At 41.4% G+C, this 24,633-nt stretch overlaps 1 protein-coding gene across 4 annotated transcripts in view; it reads right to left on the bottom strand.

Annotated features, from left to right (window-relative positions):
* The window catches only part of SMG6 (SMG6 nonsense mediated mRNA decay factor), a 235,631-nt gene that overhangs the window by 188,367 nt on the left and 22,631 nt on the right, over positions 1 to 24,633 (bottom strand). The gene's annotated exons all lie outside the window — the stretch shown is intronic.

Genomic DNA, 24,633 nt, shown 5'->3' with positions numbered 1-24,633 from the left:
TTGCCTGGTCTCCTAGAAGCAATGTGCTCAGGGCCTCGTAGCCAGCCAGAAAGTGGGGACAAGAATCTTGTTCTCAGGAGGTGGCTAGGACTAGAAACAGTCCAGCGCCCCAGACCCAAGAGGAAAAACACCCCTCTATCTCCTTGCAAAACAGAACATCAATCACGATGGAAGCTCTATCTACTTCATATGAAAGCTAGGTGTGGGGAATGGGGTACATTCTCACCTCACCAATAACTTCAACAGCAAATTCTGCATACAAGCTTCAGCCTTTAATTCTGCCTTAAACAAATTTTATTTCATCAGCAATACAAGATCAGACATTGACTTATGTAGTTAAAAAACTCAGGATACTTTATTGAAGATAACCTGTCTTTACAGTGAGGTGAGTTAGGGCCAGGGACACTGAGTTCCTTGAACAGAGGGGAAAGGTGAGAAAGTGCTGCAAAATAAACAATCAATCACCATACTGTTTTAAGCGGGAAAACCCAGCTAGAATGCAGGTTTCCGGGTCTGCTAGCAGAGGAAGGTGGTGAAAGACAGACCAGTGTTTAAGTTCCACCTCTGCCACTCACCTGCTGTGGGATCTCAGGCAACTGCCCTAACTTCCCTAAGTCCTACTTTTTCTTTCTACACATTATGCACCTGTATGTTAATAGGTTTTTGCAACAATTAAATAAGACATATAAAGCATGCCTAACATGTTCTAAACACTTAATTGCTAGCTTAACAGTTTCGCTTTAAGAGAAACTCTTAAAGCAAGTGGTAAAATGCTAACACCTGGGGAATCTGGGTGAAGGCTATATACGAGTTCTTTGTATTATTCTTACAACTCTTCTATAGGTATGAAATTATTTCAAAATAAAAAGTTAAAAATACATACTCTCTATTCTAACTGTTACTCCTCTTCCCACAGCTGTCAGTCATAAATTGGTTAACTCACTCATAGCCAGGAGGAATTCTTTAGAGCTGGTTATATTTATACATAAAGGGTACTTGAGCAGGAAGTGAATGATACTAAACCATCTCACTCAAGCCTAGTACCATCCCCTAAGCCCCAAGGCAGCTCAGAAATTTCAGCAACTTAAACCAGTAAATGGCAGTGAATACCCAGGTCTTGTGATTCCAAATACAGTTCTTCCCCTATACAGCACCCAACTCAAGAAGTGGACTGGTAAGCAGATTCAACGAAGGGCTGATGAGGGAGTAAGAGCAACTAAAAAGCAGCTCAGTATTAATTCATGTTTTCCTTCTTACTGGGTGGAAAACTCATACTGTTTGACCCACAATGTCTCTTTCGAGTAAAACCTGAGGCCCAAGAGGTTTTTTAATATAGTGGTTATATCTGTGTGACTCACAGGCCCTTGCATTAAAGTGGTAGATGAAGTCCACTTAATTACAATCATATTTAACTGTATCTAGAAGAAAGTAAATTTCAGTGCATTGTTTTTCAAATGCTGGGAGAAAAGGGAACCTTAAAGAACCTTTTCAAACTATACATGCATTCTCCCCAACCTTGGTTAGTAAGCACCACTGCTTTATTTTTGGTCTGAACACTAAATCTGTCACTGTGAACACAGTTCCCCTTTGTTGTCACCAACAATGCTTCAATTAGAAAAGGAGCTAAAAATGTAGATGCATCCTAGAAGTCAGGCATGTCATACAGAGGGAGATTTGTTACACATTGATGATGGGAAAGGGCCTGAGCAACATCCACCCATGACAACATGAAGTCAGCCAGCACTTAGGCAGAACCTTTTTGAGTACTCTTAACTGATACCAGGCCCACTATCAGGAGAGCCGCCATCTGAGCTTCTCCCTTTCTGACACATCATCATCAACAGGTCTCCATTTCTGCAACTTTTTGATTCTTAGCAATACACCTGGATAGTGTTGCTCAGGTGGAAAAACGTTACTCCTCAAATTGTAAGACTATGTGCCCCCAAACCACCCTCACATATTTACATACTTTTCACCAGAAATTAAAAATGCTTCTTGGGCATAGCACTTAGAGACAGTGTTGGAATCAGGACTCCTGGCTCCTTAGTTCAAGTCCAAAACCAATTTGCTGTGAATTTCCAAGTCTTTTGTACCACCCAAAACCAATGACCCAAAGAAACACTACTGGCAGTAGTTGGATGGGTAGGTCTCTGGACACTTAAGGTCTGTCCTGCCACTAACTGTGGGATTACAAGTACGTAAGTCACTAAAATATTTTGAGAGGTTACTGAAATGGAATTTCCACCACTGATATTACTAGCTCAGAGCTGAAAGGATAAAATGAAATAATACAAATCAAAGCATTTTGGGAAGCAGATGTTTTATCCAAGCCCTGGAAATACCATTCAGAAGTGTGTCTAAGTGTTCTGTGAACTGGAGAGCAAGGAAGGAGAGAGCTGCTGCTCAGACACAAGGTGGGGGGGAGATTCTGAAATATGCCCGATTTCCAACTCCTGAACAGTTGTTTCTGCTGTACGCTTTCTAGATAGTTGTGTGGGAAACTGAATTTCCATAATGTGAGTCATTTTAAGAATAGTAAGGGCACTTAATATAAATTTAAAAAAAATTCCGAGATGTAAAGTGTTTGGGTAGCATAAATTAGCATTCTCTATCTGTCTGGAATGTCTCTATTTTTATATATGAAGTATTAAAAAAAAAAAAAAACTTTGTTGTGTTGCTCTATCCTCTTAGATATGAGACAGTACAGGTAAAAATCAAACCTCAATGGTACCTGTTAGTAAAATTTCAGGCCTTTCAGAGCATTCAGTCAAAGCCGAACCATCAGTGTCCCTAAAGCATTGAGGTCCCAGGGTTAAGGAGGATGTGAGCACAGAGGTAAGACAGTCTACACACGTCAGACAACGAATAATGAACGCTTTCACCCCTGTGCTCCTATGCTAGGCACAATAAAAAGGAAACCAGCAAGAAAGGGTCCCTAATCTCAAGGAGCTTGTAGTCTAAGAACAAAAGACAAATAACGTGCCAACTTTCCACCTCCCATTTGTGCTCTAAAACCTAAGCCATGGCTTAAAGGCTATGACAGTGCCAGGAGGCACTGTGATTCCCTCACGGTCACTATCCCTCAGCCAGGGATAATCTCTGAGGGATGTGACATCTAAGGAGATGATAAAAAACGAGGAAAGGGGGCCTGGCACGTAAAATGTGGAAGCCTATCAGTAATGCAATGATCATTTAGTAGAGATAAAAGTTATTAATTAGTACTTTCAGCATTCCTCTTTCCAGCTTACACATAAAGAAGCACAGGCAAACCAAGTGGCCTGACGCCGGTGCCCTGCAGGAAGACAGAGCAAATCAAAACCAATCCTCCAGTGTCTCCCCTGGACCGGAGTCACACCGAGACAGGTGGAGCAGGAACGGCGGTTAGTCGTCACCTTTAGTTTCTCCACCTCTGAACTGTTCTGCACAGGATGACAGCTCAATTACACACAAGTTTCATGCAGAGATGTTCCATTTAGATGCCTGGATCTGAGCCATGTGAATTTATGTGTAAAACACGCCTTTTAAAACCAGCTCTTCCAACAAAGGCATCCCTTGAAACAATGGTTCTTAACGTACACTCACACTGCAGTTTAGTGCTGCCTCAACAAAGTCTTACATTAAAGCAATTTACTTGCTACTCATAATCTCTCCTACTTAAAGCCAGCAGACCGGAGGGAAATTGGGCTAAATGTCAAATCAGCAGTCAGCTCCAGAAAATCCAGCCAGCAAGCAGAGAGACAGCTCAGGAGGAAAATCAGCACCAAGGAAGCCAAGGCTTCCTGGTGTAAAGAAAAGAAGGAGCTACAAATTTTTGAGTATTCTGTATTTATCGCTTATTTGTTTTATTGGGGGAGGGAACAGAACAGAATGGTATGAACAAAGTCCACTGATTTTAGAGTCAAAGACCTGGGTTCAAATTTTGATTATCACACTTATTTAATATATAACTGGGGGTAAGTCGCATCAACTTTCTAAGGCTGAACAGATGGCCCAAAAGCCTAAAATAATTACTATCTGGCCATTTCCAGAAAAAGTTTGCCAAATCCCTGGGCTAGATCATCTATAATACTGGGGTCTCAAAATTTTTTTCTACCTGCAAAACACTTAAGAGCTACCACACGCATGTACTGGAAACAGCAACAATTCTCAGAGGCTAAGAGATAACACACCCTTGCTTGCTCCAAGTGAAGAGGACTTGAAGCACTTACTAATGAAGATCAAAGACCACAGTCTTCAGTACGGATTACACCTCAACATAAAGAAAACAAAAATCCTCACAACTGGACCAATAAGCAACATCATGGTAAATGGAAAAAATACTGAAGTCGTCAAGGACTTCATTTTACTTGGATCACCCATGGAAGCAGCAGTCAAGAAATCAAACAACACAATGCACTGGGCAAACCTGTTGCAACAGACCTGTTTAAAGTGTTAAAAAGCAAACCTGTCACCTTGAAGACTAAGGTGCCCCTGACCCGAGCCATGGTGTTTTCAATCACCTCATATGCATGTGAAAAGCCAGGCAATGAAAAGGGAAGACTGAAGAATTGACGCCTTTGAATTATGTTGTACGCGAATAATACTGATATACCATGGACTGTCAACGGAATGAACAAATCTGTTTTGGAAGAAGTACGGACAGACTAGTCCTTAGAAAGATGGTAAGACTTCATCTCACGTACTTTGGACATGTTATCAGGAGGGATCAGTCCCTGGAAAAGGACATCATGCTTGGCAGAGGGTCAACAAAAAAGAGGAAGACCCTCAATGAAACAGATGAACACAATGGCAGCAACAACGGGCTCAAGCATAATGATTGTAAGGATGGCGCGGCATCGCGAAGTGTTTCATTCTGTTGTGTGTAGGGTCGCTATGAGTCAGAACTGACTCAAGGACACCTAAAGACAACAACAACAACAAGAGATGAAGAGAGATAATAAAGAGGAATGTGGCTTACAAGAACTCCCCCAGGATATTCTGATACCCACCCATCTCCCACCACCCCAGGAGAATCACCAAGCTATAGAGTTCATTTCAATGCTAAAAGCCCACACACGTATGATTCTATTGAAATCTAACTTTTCTGGCCAGCATCAAAGCAACATCGTCTTATTCTATGAGAACACACACACACATACACAAACACCCAAATGCCAAAAGTCAATGCTGCTCCCATAGCTTTCAAATTCAAAAGCCCCAAAGGCTACAGAGAAATACAAATGGGGCTCCTTAGGTTTGCACCTCAGAAGCCACTATGGGGCTACATGATGGGTGGAAGTAGAACATACTCAGCCCAATAAAGATTTCACTTTGTCCAGAGGACTCCTGGACATTTCCCAAAACATCCCTATCAAGGGAAAGTGCCAGACTAAGAGTTGGGTGCCCCTGTGCTGAGGTCCAAAGTCCCGGGAGTTTACCATTTCAAGGTATATAGAGAGAGAGAAAGTTCAGCCAAAGGGCAACACTGTTGCTCTGACTGGGTTACTTTCTGAATGACTCTTCTTTCTGACTCATCTCTCTCAGTGCCTGGGAACTCTCATGCCCACCACCTAAACAGTAAGGTAGCTGGGACACCCTATGTCTGCACTGCACAAAAAAATGAGAGAGAAATGGCTGAAACTCCCACTCTGCCATCAGGTCGGTAACCAAAGAGAGTTCTCCAAGGATACATACACAGCTCAAACCCATCTTATAAATGAATGGTCAGCAAGCAGAGCGTGAGAAAGATGGTGAGGTCCTTTCCTCACATTCTGTCTACCATCCATTTATTCATTCAACAGAAACTTACTGGGCACCTTCACGTGCAGGACACACTGCAGGAGAAGTGAATGAGGCCCAATCTGTAGGTGGCACAAACAATTATGAATTGTCACAACTGGGAAGTGTAGGATGCTGTGGAAATACACAGCAAGAGCATCAGAGAAATTCTCAGAGGAAGAGACCCTTGAGTTGAAACGAGAAGGTTGAGTAAGTTAATCAGGGTGGTTTTGGAGGGGGGAGTCATGCCTTGATCTGTCACAGGCAGGAGGGACAGCACGGGTGATGTCATAGCTAGATGATTGATTCTGTGGGAGGGAGGCTGGGGAAATAGGCAGGGCCAAGTCATAGAAGTCCTTGTTAAAGAGTTTGATCTTAAAGCCTCTGAAGGTTCTGAGCAGGGAAGAGACATGAGCAAACCTGCATTTTCAAAAACTCATTCTGGCTGCTGCCTAGAAATTTTACTATTTTGGGGGGGAAGGGGGTGGGGCAAGTATGTGGAGGCCAGGATACCAGTGAAAAGGCTTTTGCAATCATCCAGTGGCAACTGAGACGAAGAAGAGTGGAAAGACAGATGAAGAAAATAATCATTCCACACTCAATCATGATCCCTGCCCCTCAGTCCCAGTGGTTCTAGTTCCAAGTAACTCAATGTACAGAGAAGAGCAGTAGCCCAGAACCAATATTCTTATTTTATGTCCTTTTAATAATATTCTTAAATGGCCTAGCATGACGTCTGGAACTTAGTATCTATTTAGTAAGTCACTGCCGAAGAACTTATTAAAACAGACTTGATAGTGATTAAACAGGCTACCCAGGTAATATATGGACACAAAAAACTCCCAAGAAAAACAACACAGTACAATTAATACTGTAGGCAAGTGGCACACGCATTACTATCTGTGAAAATTTAAGTCTAAATTCTTTTAGGAGAGTAATTTGGCAAAACCTAGACACAAGTATTCAAATGAAAACAGTACTGTCAGGACTTAGGGATTCTGATGCTGAATAGCAGCACTTCAGTCTGCTACATTCCAGCCCAAGTAACTGGGCAAGGGGAAACTGCAGTGAACATCAGAATAAAAGCCAAAGACCTTACAATGACTTAAAAAAGGCCTATGTAATCTTACTCCACTGCTACCTCCTTCTGTTCCTTGAATGTGCCAAGCATGCTCCCACCTTGGGACCTTTGCACTTACTCTCTAGCCTAGTGGTTACAAACATTACAGCACACTGGAATTATCTGGGAATCTTGAAAAAACACTAATGCCTGGCCCACACCCCCAGACATGCTGATTTAATTAGTATGGGATGCAGCCTGGGCATGGGGATTTTCAAAAGCTCCCCAGGTGACTGCACTGTGCAGCAAAGTTTGAGAACCACTGCTCTAGCTCCCCCTGCTTTCATAGCACTTAGCACTACTGACTGACATACACATATGTATGTATGTATGTGTGTGTGTGTGTGTGTATATATATATTCCACGAGAACAAGGACTGTGCGTTTTGGTCATCACAGAATCCCTAGAGTGGGCTCATAATAGCTGACCAATAAATACTTGGTGTATAAACAGCCTTTCCAGTCTGGTCTTCATCCCTCTGCCTCCACCCTTGCTGACACAGCCTACGTTTTCAACAGCAAAGAATTACTAGTGAGGCCCTAAATTCACCACGTTCTTTACACTGCTGTATCCTCTACCGAGAATGCCGCCTCACTCACTCCTTTATCTTACCAAACCCACTGCCATCGAGTCGATTCCGACTCATAGCAATCTTACAGGACAGGGCAGAACTACCCCACAGAGTTTCCAAGGAGCGCCTGGTGGATTCGAACTGCCGACCTTTTTGTTAGCAGCCGTTGCACTTAACCACTACGCCACCAGGGTTTCCTCCTTTATCTTACAAAGCCCAGCTTTTCCTTGCTTATGCCTCCCTCAGCCCCCTACCTCCAGGCTGAGTCTGAAACCTTATCCTCCAGGCTCAGAGGATATTGCATACACCTCTGTTATTCTGGGTATCACCATGCATCTTAATTATACACACACGTCTGTCTTTAGGCCAGCTCTGTCAAATAGAACTTTAAACAATGATGGGAATATTTCTCATCTGCACTGTCCGATAAAGTAGCCATTAGCCACATGTGGTTACTGAGCACTTGAAATGTGGTTAGTGTGATGAAGGACCTAAATTTTTTATTTTATTTCATTTTAATTAATTTTAAGTAGTCACATATAGCTAGTAGCTACCATACTGGTCAGCAAAGATCTAGACTGTAATCTCCTTTAGTGAAGGGTTCATTTCTATATCCCAGAATAGAGTGGTTATCCATAGGTGGTAGATGGACAGATGGATGGATGAGAGAGGTACCTCCAAAGACTACAACGCCCGTATTTTTACAATTCCTGGCTTGCCATATGGCAGCAGCAAAAGACAAACTCTGAAGCACAAACAGGGCTCAGCCAATGGGAGCAACAGATTGGAAGAACCTACCTAGTATTCTCCTATTCTGACCAGCTATATAACCTACACAGAAGGCATCTGATCATAAATATGGAGCTGCTCCTTTCAGAAGCTTGGGGGCACATCTCCAACTAAGAGCAGGCTGAGTTTATAGTCAGTTCTGAACTTTCTCAGACATAATCCAGTAAAGGCTCAGGTTTCCAGTTGAACAAAACAAGTGTGCCATACTTAACCACAACAATAATAATCATAGTCATAATCACAATAATGGTTAGAACTTCTATAGCACCACCTATGTGTAAGGCACTATTCTAAGCACTTCATGTCTATTAACTCATTTAACCTTACAACCAACCTGTGATTGTAATCACGGTAGTAGTGGTGCTGCTGCTGCTGCTACTTCTAAAGTATTAATAACACTATAGGAGCCCTGGTAGCACAGTTATGAAGTGCTTGGCTGCTAACTGCAAGGATGGCAGTTTGAACCCGTCAGCTGTTCCGAGGGAGAAAGATGTGGAGTAGTCTGCTTCCGTAAAGATTTACAGCCTTGGAAATCCTTTGGGACAGTTTTACTCTCTGTCCTATAGGGTCGCTATGAGTCGGAACTGACTCAACGGCAACGGGTTATTAGTAATACTATCAGGATTTCTATGTTACACAGAGAGAAGTTAAGCAACTTGGCCAAGGTCATCATCTTGACCAAGGTCATCATCACACAGGCAGGGAGGTGTAGAGCCAGAATCTGAACCCAGGCAGCCTGGCTCAGAGTCTGAGCTCTTAATCTTTCACCTTTAAAAAAAGCAACTTTTTCAGCAGAACCAAGGTGACAGACACTAGGCTATTTATAAAGACCAAAAGCTAAAGCAACCCCAAACAAAAACCCACCACTGGTTTCAGCTACCATTCATTGAGAGACCACCAGCCCAAACCAACTGAGAAATCTTGCAGATTAAGGGAAGCGGATACTTCCAGGCCAAATAATATCATGCAAGTCAGGGGAAGAACTTAACAACTGCCTCCAGGATAAAGACAGAAAGAAGAAAGAAAAGATAAGTGAGAGGAGCGAATAAAATAAGCTTGTTATCCACGGCAGTAAAACAACAGCAACAATACAACCAATAAATAAAACAAAAACGACAATCCTGACATTTTTCTCCATACATCCAGAATTTGCCTGATTAATAAGGAAAGAGATCTTTAAGAGTCAAAGAACATACGTGCATTCACACACTATCATCAAGGGATTGTGCACAGTCCAGAAAAACTACCTGAAAATATACCCTCCTGCCTACCCACCTATCACAATACAGGAAAACCCCTGAATGTCTCAAGAAAGGGAGGAGCAAGAACTAAGAACCCAAATGAGAATGAAGCTTCAGTTTAAGACAAGCGTGGTCAAAAAGAAGATTTCATAAACCACTCTGCTGTGGGCACCAAAAAGCATACAGAGAACTCTGGCAACCTTGTGCAAGCTTCAGATTTAAGGAAGGCACCAAATAAGGGAAGGATTCTGGCGCATCAACTCCTAGGAAAAGTGTTTCAAGTTAAAAATGGTTACTCAGGTTTGGATGTGAACTTCTGTATCTGTTCTTTATCAACAGAGGCAACTCTACCTCGCTGGCAGCCAGCAGCAGAAAGAGAAGAAAACAGAATAAAAATGGGTTACACAAAGACAAAAGCATGACCTGGTACAAACTGGCATTTTTAGCTTATAATGCCAAAGGCAAGACTATTACCCTGGCAATGCAGAACTTCTGGGAGGCCATGGCCATGCTGGACCTCAGCACCTCCAGGAGCTGGCAGGCCATGCTGTCACTCTTCCCCCTCAACAGCCAGGGAGTTCAAATGTAAGGCCGAAAACCACAGCCCTCCTGGTGAAGGATTCATGTTTCACTGTGACTTGAGGCAAGACCTGCTTCCATCTAGCTCTTTGTCAGTCAAACCTTTTCTGTGCTAGTTCCCAGACTCAAACTATCTAGTTCAGAAGACAGAGCAAACACCTTCGAATCTCTCATCATTGATCCAATTCTTAATCTTCCAGGTTTCCCTCATCCTTCTTATCCTTTCTTAATGAAAACCAATCTTGACAGGCATAATAGAACAGGGGCAAAGTGAGCATTATGCCTTCTTCCTAATTTATCTACAGCATTCTATCCCTATCACTATCAAATATATAGCAAAAATTGAGTTTAGAGTTAAAAGGGAAGAAAAGAATGGAAGTGATATAAGTCAAAAACCAATCACTCTGCTGATTACACAAGCCTGTTCAATTTGTGATAACTCATCAACCTGTCCAGCTTTGATAAGTACTCTTTTCTATATATATGCAAAACTGTAGAACAAAAGTAAAAAAAACCAAACAAACCACCTTTTCTGCTGTTCCATAAAAAGTCTTTGTTCCATAGCCAATACTCTTTACCCCATATGCCCTAACCTCCACCCAGATTCTAACTCTGAGGTAGCAGAAATGAAGCTGACTGTGCTAAAAGTCTGGGACTCTATCTAGGTGCAGTAGTTACACTGGCGTTAAATGTTAGATCTGCTGATAGTGCAGACTATATCCCCATTTTACAGATGTACAAACATGGAAAAAGATTAAGAAATTTGTTCTTAGAAATAAACGGAAATTCAGGGATATAAGATCTGACTGCTAGTCTGCTTTGACCAAAAGCGACAGCTTCTCAGGGACACCAAGGCACTATCCAACCCTGTGACATATGTCACTTCTAAGTATTTTAAGAACCATACTGTTTTACAGATCTGTCCAGAAGTGTAAAAGAAAACCTCCCAAAGAAACTCCTCAGAGAGAATGTCAACTGATTTAACACAGTTTGCTTTACAAATTAGCATCGAGCATCTCAGAGGTCTGTGGTACAAGTCAGCTCAAAATCTCATTAGTGAGAATAAGGTTTTAGCATCTTTACCAAGAAAGAAACTCCCCAGAAAAATGTAAACCCACAGAAGGTATTATCCAGACTCCTCTTTCCCATATGCTTCAATAGTGCAGTCCCACTGTGCGTGTGATGGGCAAGAAGATGACTTACTGCCAATGGTCACAACACAAAACATAACTTATTCCTAAGCAAAGCTCGGCTTGGCTCAGAAAGCTTCCCGGAATGATGGAAGACATGACTTTAGGATGAGTCAACCTTTGCTAATGCATAAAATAAAGCAGAGAAGAAATCTCTGAAGGACTTACTTCTAAGCTTGGGCCAAATCAAAAGTCCAGAAGTATCTACCTTGTGATGAATCTTCTGTTCCAACTGACTGATTAGATAGCATGGATGTGGATGTCTGTGCCACGGCCTAAGATGCTAATGACAGACTGTTGGCTAGGAACCTGTTTGCAGTTTCCTAACCACACTGTGTTTTTATCCATGCTATTCCTTCTGTGAGCAAACTGTACTGCCCACATCTACCTACAGAACTTCTTGCATCCTTCAAAACTAAGGGCACAAAATTAACCTCTGTCTTCCCTCTACTACCTCTGTATGGTGTACATATTTCTATTATTACACTTGTAACGCTTTCTTTTGAGTAGTTACTTACATATTCCATGTTTCCTATTAAGCTGTGAGTACCTGGAGGGAAGGCCCAACATCATTTACCTTTGTATGTGCAGCACCTAGAATAATGACTAATATATAGACGCTCACTAAATATTTGCGGAAATGACCTGAATGGCAGTAGGAAAAAACCTGACCCTCAGGGACTCCAAAAAAAACAAAAAGGGACTCCTAGTTACCCCAAAAAGAGGTTTTACCACTGAATAAGGAAAAGAGAAAAATGTCTACACAAAATTGTGAATCTGTTATTTAAAGCAACATATCAAAGTGTATAGTGTGCTGCAAGATAAAACAAATTAAAAACAAGAAAGAGGAGCCAAAGAGAAAATATAGAAAAGAGATCACCAGTAATAAGGTCACGACACAAACTGCATGCCAATAAGTCCTTTATGCTTATTAAAGGAAGTTACAGAGTTTGGCTCTAACCTCCGGAACAGTTAAAATAGAGTTATTCTAAACAACAAATTCATAAATGTACATGAGGTTTAGAAAACAAAAACCCACACAACATAACTATCTCTGATACAGGAAGCAGAGATTTCTCCCGTGGATTTCCAGAAAGACCCTTTGTGATGCAAATAGCAATGATTCCCCAGACCTCTTTATTATGATATGTCTTAATATAGGCTGAAGACCTTACACCGAAGTACAGTTCTGTAAAAGCAATACTACTGGTGGTCCACATGTCACCTGTGGGTATGCAGCTCTCTGATGGCTGTAGGCATGAATGACATGGAAAGAACAACACTAGGGGATACCTAGGGATTCCCACAGTAGATGCTCCATAAATTCTGGATCAGCAGATAGATAAAAAACAAATAACTCAAAAAGCCACTGAAACTCTTAAAAAATAAAAGTGTAGTAAATACATTTTACAGGGACTCAAGCATCAGGACAGAGGGTCCAGATAGTTTCTCTGGTCTAAAGAGTTTACATGGTAATACTCAGGGAGACTTAAACTGAGCAGCAACTTCAATAGTAAATATTTATGAGTAAAGTGAAAAAAGCTTCCAAGAGGAGAAAAACCCGGAGTTCTTCCCTGGAGCCAAACAAACAGTCTGCAGACTGGGGAAAGATCACGAGCCAAGAAAACTACTATTTCATATTCTCTGTCTTAGCCCAAACACATCACATTCAAGACGATGAAATTCTGAAACCTTTAAGAGCAGAGAGAGATTGCAGAATGACAGAACTACGGATACATCTCCCCAAAAGTACGGTCAGAAACAAAAAGCAATATAGTAAATCAGTGAGAAAGGCAACATGGGGAAAACAAAAGGCCAGTGCAGTCTCTTACCCACCAACAGGCAGTGCGTTACTATAGGAAGCCAGCTGCTCCCAGGCAACATCGCCTCAATACTCTATTCCTCCCTATAGCAGCTGCAGATTGAACAAGGATCCAATGTGCCGGTCTCATTCTGATTTGGAAGGCTCTTCACAGACCAGGAGCTGGGTCCTAAGGGACAATTTATAGTACACCCTCACATACATTCCTGTTGGCTGGAACTCAGGAGCTGATTGCTCCCTTGTCTAACTTGGTAACGAGCCAAAGGGAGGACTTTTCTCAGTCAACTCTCCCAGACTGGAAAATTCTCTAGCCCCAGAGTTCTGGCTTAAGTCTGGATATCAGGTTATTCATGAGATGCCAAAACTACATCTTTACATTGGCTTAGAACAAGTCTCTCAAGTACACCATACAGATTCCCACAGATCTCAAAATCATCTGTACAGTAAGGCCAAAGATGGCCGCTCTTCCTCTCACAGAGAGGAACATGTTTTTCAAAGCATGAGCAATATCAAAACAAACCTTTCATTAAACAATTCCAACAATTTTTGAAATAGATGAACAAGCAACAAACAAACTTAGCAAATGGTCTCCTTAAAACGTTTCTGAAAACTCCCTATTCCACTAGCCACCCAAATTCTTTCTCACTATTGTGGATTCCTATGCCATGAGGATCCAAAACCCAAGTCTGGTTCTCAGACGGAGAGGAAACGAAGATGAAAAATTTAATAGGCGTTTTTGAGTTCATCGAGTTCCTAAATCAGAGGTTCTCAGCCAGAACAGGATCACCCCTCCCCAAAGGAGTGTTTGGAAATGCATTTGGACCACTGCTGGCATCTAGTGGGTGGGGGCCAGGAACGCTAAATATCCTGCAATGACAGACCAGCATAATGAAGAACTGCCTGCCCAAAAAGGTACTAACACTCACATTAACAACCGCTGTCCTAAATGAAGGAGTTCAGCAGTAGCTGCCGCCACCCTTCCCACCTTCCAGAGCAGTGGTGAGCAAACTTCTTCTGTAACGGGTCAGACAGCATCGTAGTTTAGGCACTGCCAGCCACATATGACTCTGTCACATGTTCCTCTTTTTAAACAAGCTTTAAAAATATAAAAACCATTGTTAGCTCACAGGCCACTGTAGTAGCTTGCCCACCCCTGTTCTAGACCATTAACTCGCTCATTTAAAAACAAAAAACCAATACCAGTTGCTATCAAGTCAAATCTGACTCATGGTGACTGTGTGTGTCAGAGTAGAACTGTGCTCCACAGGGTTTTCAGTGACTGATTTTTCAGAAGTAGATCATCAGGCCTTTCTTCTGAGGCACCTCTGGGTGGACTCAAACCTCCAACCTTTTGGTTAGCAGTCAAGTGCGTTAACCATTTGCATCACCCAGGAACTCCAACTGACTCATTAAATGACCGGCTCTGGCTGAAATATTAATTGGGAAATGCTAATGAAAATAAGACTGATGGAGTGTGTTATACACAACTTCATAATGAATCCTATGATTTCGATGAATGAAATAAGGGCTTCAGAATTTAGCCTTAAAACCTAAGAACTGGGGCACATATTTGACTTCTAATCAATCAATTAGCTCTCTTTTCTCTTGTGCATCTCAATTGCTTCAAGTTTCCTTCTGAAGGTTCAGTTTCAAACACGTTACTGAGAAGATCACAGGCAAATGCCTTTCCCACCTCTTCAGAATCTATTACTTCCTACTCACCATGCGTGCCACTCAGAAAGTCTCTTTAAAATTACTACTGCTAACATTTGCTAAAATGTCTAAACCAAACCAAAGCCTGGAAATTCTGACTGGTATCTGGGTCCTGACTTTCCGGATGGTAACTAAAGGTCACGTGGGGTGGAAAGTGGCCTGTGGGTAACACAGAATGCACACATGCACGCGAACAGGATATGTTGGTAATCCGGTTTCCTGAGACCTGGTAAGTTGTGAGTTCTCAGCAATACTCTTGGGGAAGATGAAAACCTTACGCTGGGAAATACTGGATTTTAAGAAAGCATCCATTCTTAGAATTAGATTTCTGAATAAAGCAGAATGGAAGGTTCGCCTTTTCTTGCTTCACACTTTACTTGTCTAAAAATACAAAACAACAACAAAAATAAACACAGTCAAGTATCTGACGGTTTCTTCACAGTGTGGAAGCTGGTGTTTGTAGCATGCCTTATGTCACGTCTCAAGCCCAGAAACACGAAGAGTGTGGTTTTGGTGTTTAACCAGCCTCAACTGCACCCTGGCACTATTTCTTCCCCCAGAGAACTTTGCTCTGTTAGAGCAAAGAAACCAACCTCACATCTTGAAATGAAACGCCTAGGATAAAAATAAAGCCCTGAAGTGGTTTGGTGACCAAGGTCAAATGGGGTGGTTAAGGGCTTGTAGGTAGGGGCCAATGCACTTTGAGAACCTTCTACTCTGCCAGCCACAAAAAGACAAAGAAAGACATTAGCCCTAGGGTCCAGGCAAGTAGCCTCAGTCCTTGCCTGTTAGTGGATGTTCCTCACCAGCACACTTCACATAATCAATATCTGAAAAACCTACTTTTTTGTCCCTACCTTCTTTGATGAGTAATCTCATCAAGCTGCTTCTTAGGGCCTAAGAAAAAGAGAGACAACCTGGAGTCTCTTCCTGTATGAGGAGGCTTTTATGAACTGACTCTTGTCATCTCATGTTGCCAAATCTCAGTTCACAAAAGAATACTTTCAAAGAGCTTCCAGGGTGAAAGGATATAACAAGAGGTACATACTGCAAACTATTTACAAAAGGATTATATAAATGACATAAAGGTAATATAATCCCCACAGCAACCTTGAAAAACTGCCATGGTGCCCACCTTACAGATGTGGAATCTTTATATTCATGAGGCCAAAAAATTAAGCTGATATAATTACAGAACAATGAAATAATGAGGTTTCACAGCATTTACCTACAAGTACAATGTCTCAACTATTCTTTATCATTGTAGATTAAATTAATGCTCACTTTATCCAGAGAAAATCAGGCCAAAAGCTTTTTCTAAGCTTCATAAAGGCACTAGCTCTGGAACTGCTAACCTAAGGGACACCATACAACTCTAGGAATTGGAACTCCAAGTCAACACAGGCAAGATAACTTGCCTAAGGAAGCAGGCCTTCTACAACCATGCACTGACCTATGGCTGTACTCATGTGTGGAGGGAGGGAGTGAGAGTACAGGGTAGAGGCATTAGATGTGTACCACGCACATACAGCACCTTCAGCAGCTTCAGCAGGGGTGGCAGCAGTGGCAGTGGCAGCTCAGATGCGCAAGCTATGCAAGGGGTGTTGAAAAGCAAGACAAATGATGGATCTGAAGAAAAATGCCACCTACATAACGCACTTAAAAAAAAAAAAACCCTCAAGCAAATATAAAGTTGGTCACGTGAAAGTTCTGCACTCCAGGTCACCTAACCTGGATTTCCCAAAGTGAACTGGTGCTTCTTTGCTGGACAATGTTTGTTTTGCTGGATTCTTGATTAAATGCAAGAAAAAATATATACTTATATACTACCCAGTTTTGCATATTCAGAGGCAGAAAGAAAACCATTATTCTCAACTTACAATAGAGCACCTAAGGAAAAAAACCACCACAGAAAGGGAGACCCAAGAGATTCAGGCAGGAAGAACATGCAAAAATTCCAGGCAGAAACATCCCCAAATTTAGGGAAATAAGGTTCTTACTCTGCTAGAGGTTTCAGGCAACTGAAGCCTGGGGAATCCTCAAAAAGTTAAAGCATATGATCCAACAGGAGACTTGAAAGCAGGAGTTCAAACACATACTTGTACACCAATGTTTATGGCAGTATTAGTCACAGTTGCCAAAAGAAACAACCCACATGTCCATCATGAGATGCATGGATACAAAAAAATGTGGTATATACATACCCAAACCAAACCAAACCCATTGCTATCAAGTCAATTCCAACTCATAGCAACCCCATAGGACAGAGCAGAACTGCCCCATAGGGTTTGCAAAGCTACAAATCTTTACAGAAGCAGACTGCCACATCTTTCTCCTACAGAGCGGTTGTTGGTTTCAAATCGCTGACTTTTTGTTTGGCAGCTGAGTGCACAACCACTGCACCACCAGGGCTCCTTATATATATATATATACACACACACACACACACACAGACACACACACACTGGAATATTATTCAGCTATAAGGATAAATGAAGTCCTGATACATGCTATGACATGGATGAACCTTGAAAACATTATGCAGAGGTGAAATAAGTCAGTCACTTATACAAAATAACTAGAATAGGCAAATGCAGAGACTGAAGTATTATGGTTACCAGGGACTGGAGGGGAATGGCAATCTCAACTTAATATGCACTGAGCTTCTATTTGGGGTGATGAAAAGTTTTAAAATAGTGGTGATGGCTGTACAACATGGTGAATATAACTAATGTCACTGAATTGTACACTTAAAAATGGTTAAAATGGCAAATTTTATGTTATATGTACCTTACCATAATAAAAATAAATAAAGCCTGGGGCTATGAAAAATTACATGAGACACAAAGTTTATTTTTAACCAATTGGTTTGATAGGTGGCAATCAGGCTTTACTAGATTGCACCTGGAGATTTCCAGTTCACATGCTTAAGGCAGTGTAAGCTCTCACCAAGCCTGGCTTCAACAGGATGCTGAGGAAAGAAGTTGTCCCAGAGCTCTGTACGTAGGCCTCAATTCCCAGACGTACACATTTCATGTGGAAACAGAATTGACACCTTCAGATTTCCCAGGCTACTAGACGGGAGACAGACAGTAAGCCAGCTTGGTATCAGCATATACTGCTAACTAGATTCTGGGTCAACACCAATGACAACTTCATGTGAATCCCAGTAAAATACCTATGACCCAATAATTAAAACACTTCCCCGTGCCCAAAGTCAGGTCTGTTTGGGGGACTTAACAATGTTAAAGAGAATCTTTGAGAAACCACTGTAAACACCTCTGAAAAACCTCAACTGCATTAACCTCCTCCAGGGGTACTTTTAAGGGAGGGTCACAAAATTAAATGCCTACGAAGACAGGTGGATAATGTAAGAGAGCAATGTGTGGGGGCGGCAAGGTGCAGGGGGCAGTGGCAAGAGAGAGAACACAAGGCCCACCAAGAGGGGGTAGCTGCTACTCAGCTCCAGCAGACTGTTGCCATATCTTTTTTTTTTTTTTTTTGTGAACTAGCTGGCAACTGACTGACATTAAAAACCAAAACAAAAATCCACCATTTCAGCCATCTGAGCCCTCTGATTAGTCTTAGCATCGCTAAAAGTGAGATAACCAGACACTTCCTGACGCAGTACAAAATATGGCACCCAGTATCATCTACGACTTTCTCTTGCCAAAGAGGCTGAATCTGAACCTAACCAAGCTTCTAGAGCCAACTCTCATTTACAGGAATATACGGAATAGAGGGACAAGTTAAATGATACTGCAAGGAAACAAAATGACAAATCTAGAATGTGGGAATTCGACAACAACTGACAGGGCTTCTGTGACAAGTTAAAGACATGAAGAAAACTTTAAAAAGGGAAGGCAGGATTGTTCTTCATTAAGAGGCTTAGGAGACTAAACAATCAAAAATAACATGCAGATCTTGACTTCCACAAACCAGTTACAAGAAGATATTTGTTAGATAATCCAAGAACTGAAGTTACGGATCAGATACAGGTGTGGCGATGGCATTGTCGTATGTAAGAAAATTACCATTATTTTTCAGAAAGTGTGTATGGAAGTATGTGGGGATACAGTGGCATGATGTATAAGGTTTACTTTATACTACTTCAACCGAAGGAAAAAGAAAAAAGAGAAAAACAAAACAAATGTGGAAAAATCTTGAAAACTACTGAATGTAAGTGACGGGTATCTGGGGATTCATTCCATTATTTTCTCCTGTGTTTGTGTGAAATGTTTCATTATTAAATAAAACTCTTTAAGTCAAACAAAACATGTCCATAAATAGACAGTGGGCTGCCAGTATGTGAACTGCCAAGCCTCAATGTTCACTCAGGTTAGAGATAGAGAAAAATGCAAACCGAACAGGTCATAAAGTAACAATTACCGCCACTAATATATGAGAACTTGTGATATGCTACTCATTGTTCTTTACACCCATTATCTCACTGAGTCTATCATTATCATCATCAATTCCGACTCATAGCGACCCTACAGGGCAAAGGAGAACTGCCCCACAGGGTTTCCGAGGGGCGTCTGGTTAATTCCAGCTGCCGACCTTTTGGTTAGCAGCCATAGCTCCTAACCCCTATGCCACCTGGGTTTCCATCATCGTCTTACAGATGAGGAAACTGAAGTTCAGCCAGGTTAAGGAACATGCCCAAAGGCTCCCAGCTAGTAACTGCTGAAGCTAGGACTTGAACTTAGGACTCAAAGCCCAGGCTATTAACCTTTGCACTATCCTGTCTCTGACATACAAGATGTTGGACAAAGTTAATGAAAGCTGTCAAACTGCCAGCCTCTAGAGAGGTACAATCAAAGTGAAGGCAATCACTCATGGAATGATCTCCCAAGGCCAAAAGTAATATGAGAAAAAAAAAAGGCAAAGGTGACTAACATTGAACCAGTAATCTAAGAAAAGGGAGCCAAAATCATATATATACATATATATACACACAGAGACTACATTACCTATTCAAAAATATTTAATTAAAATATTAAAGAAAGCAATCGCTCTTCTACTAAATCTTCTTCAACCTCTATTCCCACCTAGAAACCAAACCCAGCGTTACTGCTTTAAACTTCTCCAAGTAGAACCCAGCTTTCCAAACAGTCAGAACTTTCTATGCCCAAGAGGATTCAAATTAATCCCCTACTCCCCAGTTTATCACTAGTTCAAGATGCTTCCTCATGAAATGGACCCTTTCATATTCAATCTTTCAAAACAATAGTTTGTCCTATTAGATATCTAGCCTTTCTTCAACTCATTCTTCCTTATTCAAGTGACTTGAGAAGTTTCTCTCTAAGCATGGGAGGGAGGTCATTAAAGTATCACTCTAATTGTGTTACCTTGATAAACAGGAAGGTACAGGTAACTGTGCTGACCTAAGAAATCAGAATGTCAATTTTCCAATCAGATTCTGGGTTGTGGAAGGATTAGGCATGGATTTTTCCCTTCTGATTTGTCAGGTATCAGATATTAGTCATTTTCCATATAAATGCTGTGCCCTACAGAAACAGGCAGGAAGGGCATATGCTAACAGATTAATGGTGGTCATCGCTAGATGGTAAACACTGTTTATCTGCATTTCCAAATTTTTTGGACAATAAGCACGCTTTTTTTTTTTTTTTGCATTTTAGAAAGCAATAATTTTTTTAAAAAAGAAAACAACTTTGCTCTACTTTATCCAAGCCACTGGCAACTTCCTCCAACAGCCAAGGTACAAGGCAACAGTAGCATCTTCTGCATGTTTGAGTTCACGGTGCCTAAAGCATTGTCTAGAAGAACAGCCCTCCAACTTTTTCAATCAGCAAACTGGGGAACAAAAAATTCAGCCAACCTCTATTCTGCCAAATTTAATGGATGGAATAGTGATGCTTTTGTTGAATTAACAATGCAGACATGACAAGTAAACAATGAGAAATTCCATAAACAAATTATTATTTCCAGAATCCAGGAGCCTATCACAGGGGACCAGCCCACTGACCAACACCCATGCATATCACAGCACCAAAGGAGAACCTGACTCCTGTGGAAATCTCAGTCTCCTCTCTACCAGCAACAACTTATTTTCCAGGCAGCAACCTTTTCCAATTTCCAAAAGGAGATGAAGCAGAGCAGAGGGTACACTCACTAGCTAAAGAATGCTTGGAAGCCCTGGCAGCACTGATTTTGAGTGGCCTGACTTGTAGAGGGAGTTTAAATGTGAGATTCAGTTGTTTACGAGGATGCCACTTGCAGCTGAGGTTGGTAGTCCCTCCCCAGGCTGGATGTTCAACGCTGAAAACCAACAACCCACAAGCTGACCTCTTGTAGTCATTCAGAGAGTGAGAACCAAAGCTTGGGCTTGGCAGATAGAGAACAAACTAGTTAGGTCTTCACTATCATTACTAACAACCACCTGAGGCCAAACCTTGTTTCTTATTCATGGATCTGAATTTCGGTAGTTATGCTACAAACTCTGTTGTGTGCCATCCAGTCGATTCCGACTCACAGAAACTCCCTAGGAGTTGTCAAAGGAGCAATTCCTATTACAGCTGATCACCCAAAAAAGACAATGAGAATGAGCAAGCAATTCACAGCCAGTATGTGAATTAAATAGGTAGGTTAAATAAATGATATACATCTTTAAGATGAAATATGCAGCCATATAAAGAACATACCAAGAAAACACATTATTAGTGGAAATACATTCAGTTCTGCTATAATGCTTGATTTGAAAATGTGAATATGTTTCGTTGTGATTAATATATGAGGGAACAATTTGAGCATAACACAAATTTTCATTTGTTTACGCGTGATTTTATTCATGAGAAACACTAAGGGAATGGAGAACCCTAGGTGAGCCACAGAGGAATACCCAGAATGCACATAGGAATACACAAAATGCACACATCTCTCCAACATCTACCAGTGGCCTCGATTTGCCATGTGAACACACGAGCCACGCCTATCCACACCTGGTTTTACAGCTGTCCATCTGATTTCAGATAACCGTCCTTCCACCACTTTACAGTAACGCACCAGCTGCAACCCTTCCAAACACCATTTCACCAGCAAATGTCAGGTCTTTTTAAAGATAAAGTGGCATATTTATTGTAGTATTTATGGATTTCTTAACCATTTAACACATAAAAAAAAAAACTGTGCTATTGTTTTCATTAGGTTCCTGTCTTTTTTTTTTAGTATGTCACTGAGGAAGTTTTTAAGTGTTGTGCTCCTAGCCCCATTTTTCCCATAAGTCTTGTGGTTTTAGTGGCACGATTCTGCATAGCATTGTGATTTTTAGGAAGAAGAACTGATGACTTTGAATTATGGTGTTAGCAAAGAATACTGAATTACCATAGACTGACAGAAGAACGAACAAATCTGTCTTGGAAGAAGTATGGCCAGAACACTCCTTAGAAAGGAGGATGGCAAGACTTTGTCTTATGTACTTTGGACATGTTATCAGGAGGGACCAGTCCCTAGAGAAGGACATCATGCTTGATAAACAGGGTCAGTGAAAAAGAGGAAGATCTTCAACAAGAGAGATTGATACAGTGGCTGCAACAACAATGGCCTCTAACATAGCAACAGTTGTGAGGATAGTGCAGCACCAAGCAGTGTTTCGTTCTCTGGTATGAAGGGTCACTATGAGTCAGAACTGACTCAAAGGCACCTAACAACGTGTTGCATTACAGCAGAACTGACTGTATGTCCAACTGATTAATTTTAAAAAGCAAGATACAGATTAGTATACATAGTACATTCCATTTTAAGGAGCCCTGGTGGCACAACAGTTAAGCTCTCGGCTGCTAACCGAAAGGCTAGCAGTTCGGACCCTCCAGCAGCTCCATGGGAGAAAGACCTGGTGATCTGCTCCTGTAAAGATTACAGCCTAGAAAACCATATAGGGCAGTTCTGTTCTGTCACATGGTGTCGCTATGAGTTGAAATTGACTCGACGGCACCTAACAACAACAATAATTCCATTTTTGTTAAAGAAAAAAATTTCAACTGTCTACTGGATATGTGTGTACACGTACACATTTATGAATGCACTTGAAAAAGGACTGGAACGGTATCTATCAAATAGATAAGAGTGGTATCTCTGAAGGTAGGAATAAAATGACTTTCACTTTAAACTTCATATACAATTCTGTGTAAGTACAATGAGCTAGCATTACTTCTTTAATTTTAAAATACTCCTTTAGAAAACAAAGAAATGTGTTCCAATACTAGAAGTATTAGAAAGAGTGATCAATACACAAACTGGGCCATGTCATTCTCCTGCTTAAAATCCTTCACTACCAGATATCCAAAAGTTCTCAATATTTACGAAAGATCTGGCCCCTGCTCCCCTCTCCTGCCTCACCCTTTACTGCTATTCCTTTCATTTATATACTCAGCTAACATTTATTTAGAATCTTCTATATGTCAGACAATGTGCTAGGCTCAGTGAACACACTAGATAAGGACCCTGCTCCCACAGAGCCTTCCATTTAGTGAGGGACAGAAACCTTAAACAACGCCACACACTAAACATCACGTAACTAAAAACATAGTATTACAACCCCAAGAGACAGAATGGGCCACATAAACCGGAGACTCCAGCAGCCTGAGACTGGAACAACTAGATGGTACCCGGTTACCACCAATGACCACCCTGACAGGGAACACAACACAGAGTCCCTGATGGAACAGGAGAAAAGTAGAGTGCAGAACTCATATTCTAGTAAAAAGTCCAGACTGAACGGTCTGACTGAGACTGGAGGGACCCCTGAAGACATGGCTCCTGGACTCTCTGTTAGCCCAAAACTAAAACCATTCCTTAAGCCAACTCTTCAGATAAAGATTAGAATGGACTATAACACATGAAACGGTACTTTTGAAGAGTGTGCTTCTTAGCTCAAGTAGATACATGAGACTCAATGGGCAGCTCCTGTCTGAAGGTGAGCTGAGAAGGCAGAAAGGGACAGGAGCTGGATGAATGAACATGGGAAATACAGGTTGGAACGGAGGAGTGTACTGTCACATTACGGGGAGAGCAACTAGGGTCACATAACAATGTATGTATAAATTTCTGTATGAGAAACTAATTTGAACTGTAAACTTTCACTTAAAGTACAATTAAAAAAAAAAAAAGTGTTATTACGAAGAAGAACGAGCCAGTCTCAGGGATCAGGAAACGCTTCCCTGAAAAAGTGACATTTAAGCTGAGACTTGAAGGGTAAGAATGGGACTGACAAAGGCAAAGGAATGGTGAGAAGAAGAGCACTGTGAACATAACCAGCTGTCAGAAAAGAGCTTGGGCCCTTCTGGGAAGAAGCCCATGTGGCTGGAGCACAGTAACAAAGGAGGGAAGAGGAATATAAGGTAATGTTAGAGTAGTAAAGGCCAGATCACGTGGGGCCCAGTAGACTACGTCAAGGATTTTGGACCCAATCCTAAAAGTAAAGAGAAATTAACTGAAGACTTCTAAGTTGGGGAGTGACTTGACAAGGAACGTGTATTCGGAAGCTCAACTGGGTAACTGTCTAAAAAGAAAGGCCTGAAGAGGTCCAGAAATAAATGTGGAAAGAATAGTCAGGAACTTCTTTCAATAGTCTATGGATTATGGAAATGATGTTGGCTTGGGCTAGGATGGTGGCAGTAGAAATGAACAGAAGAAAATGGGTTCAGTTATGTTTAGGAGGTAGAATCAACAGCACTTGGTACTGACTGGACGTGGGGATGAAGGAAAGGAAAGAAAAGGGTAAAGAGTGACTTGAGATTCTAGCAAGAACACTTCTCACATCCTAGTTTCTAGCCATGAGTAGTGCAAATGGTTAGCACTTGACCACTAGCCAAAAGGATGGTGGCTTAATC

The sequence above is a fragment of the Elephas maximus genome, chromosome 19 (assembly GCF_024166365.1).
Source record: "Elephas maximus indicus isolate mEleMax1 chromosome 19, mEleMax1 primary haplotype, whole genome shotgun sequence".
Taxonomy (NCBI): Eukaryota; Metazoa; Chordata; class Mammalia; order Proboscidea; family Elephantidae; genus Elephas; species Elephas maximus.
Note: the sequence above shows the minus strand (reverse complement) of the source record. Positions and strands in the feature narration are given on the sequence as shown.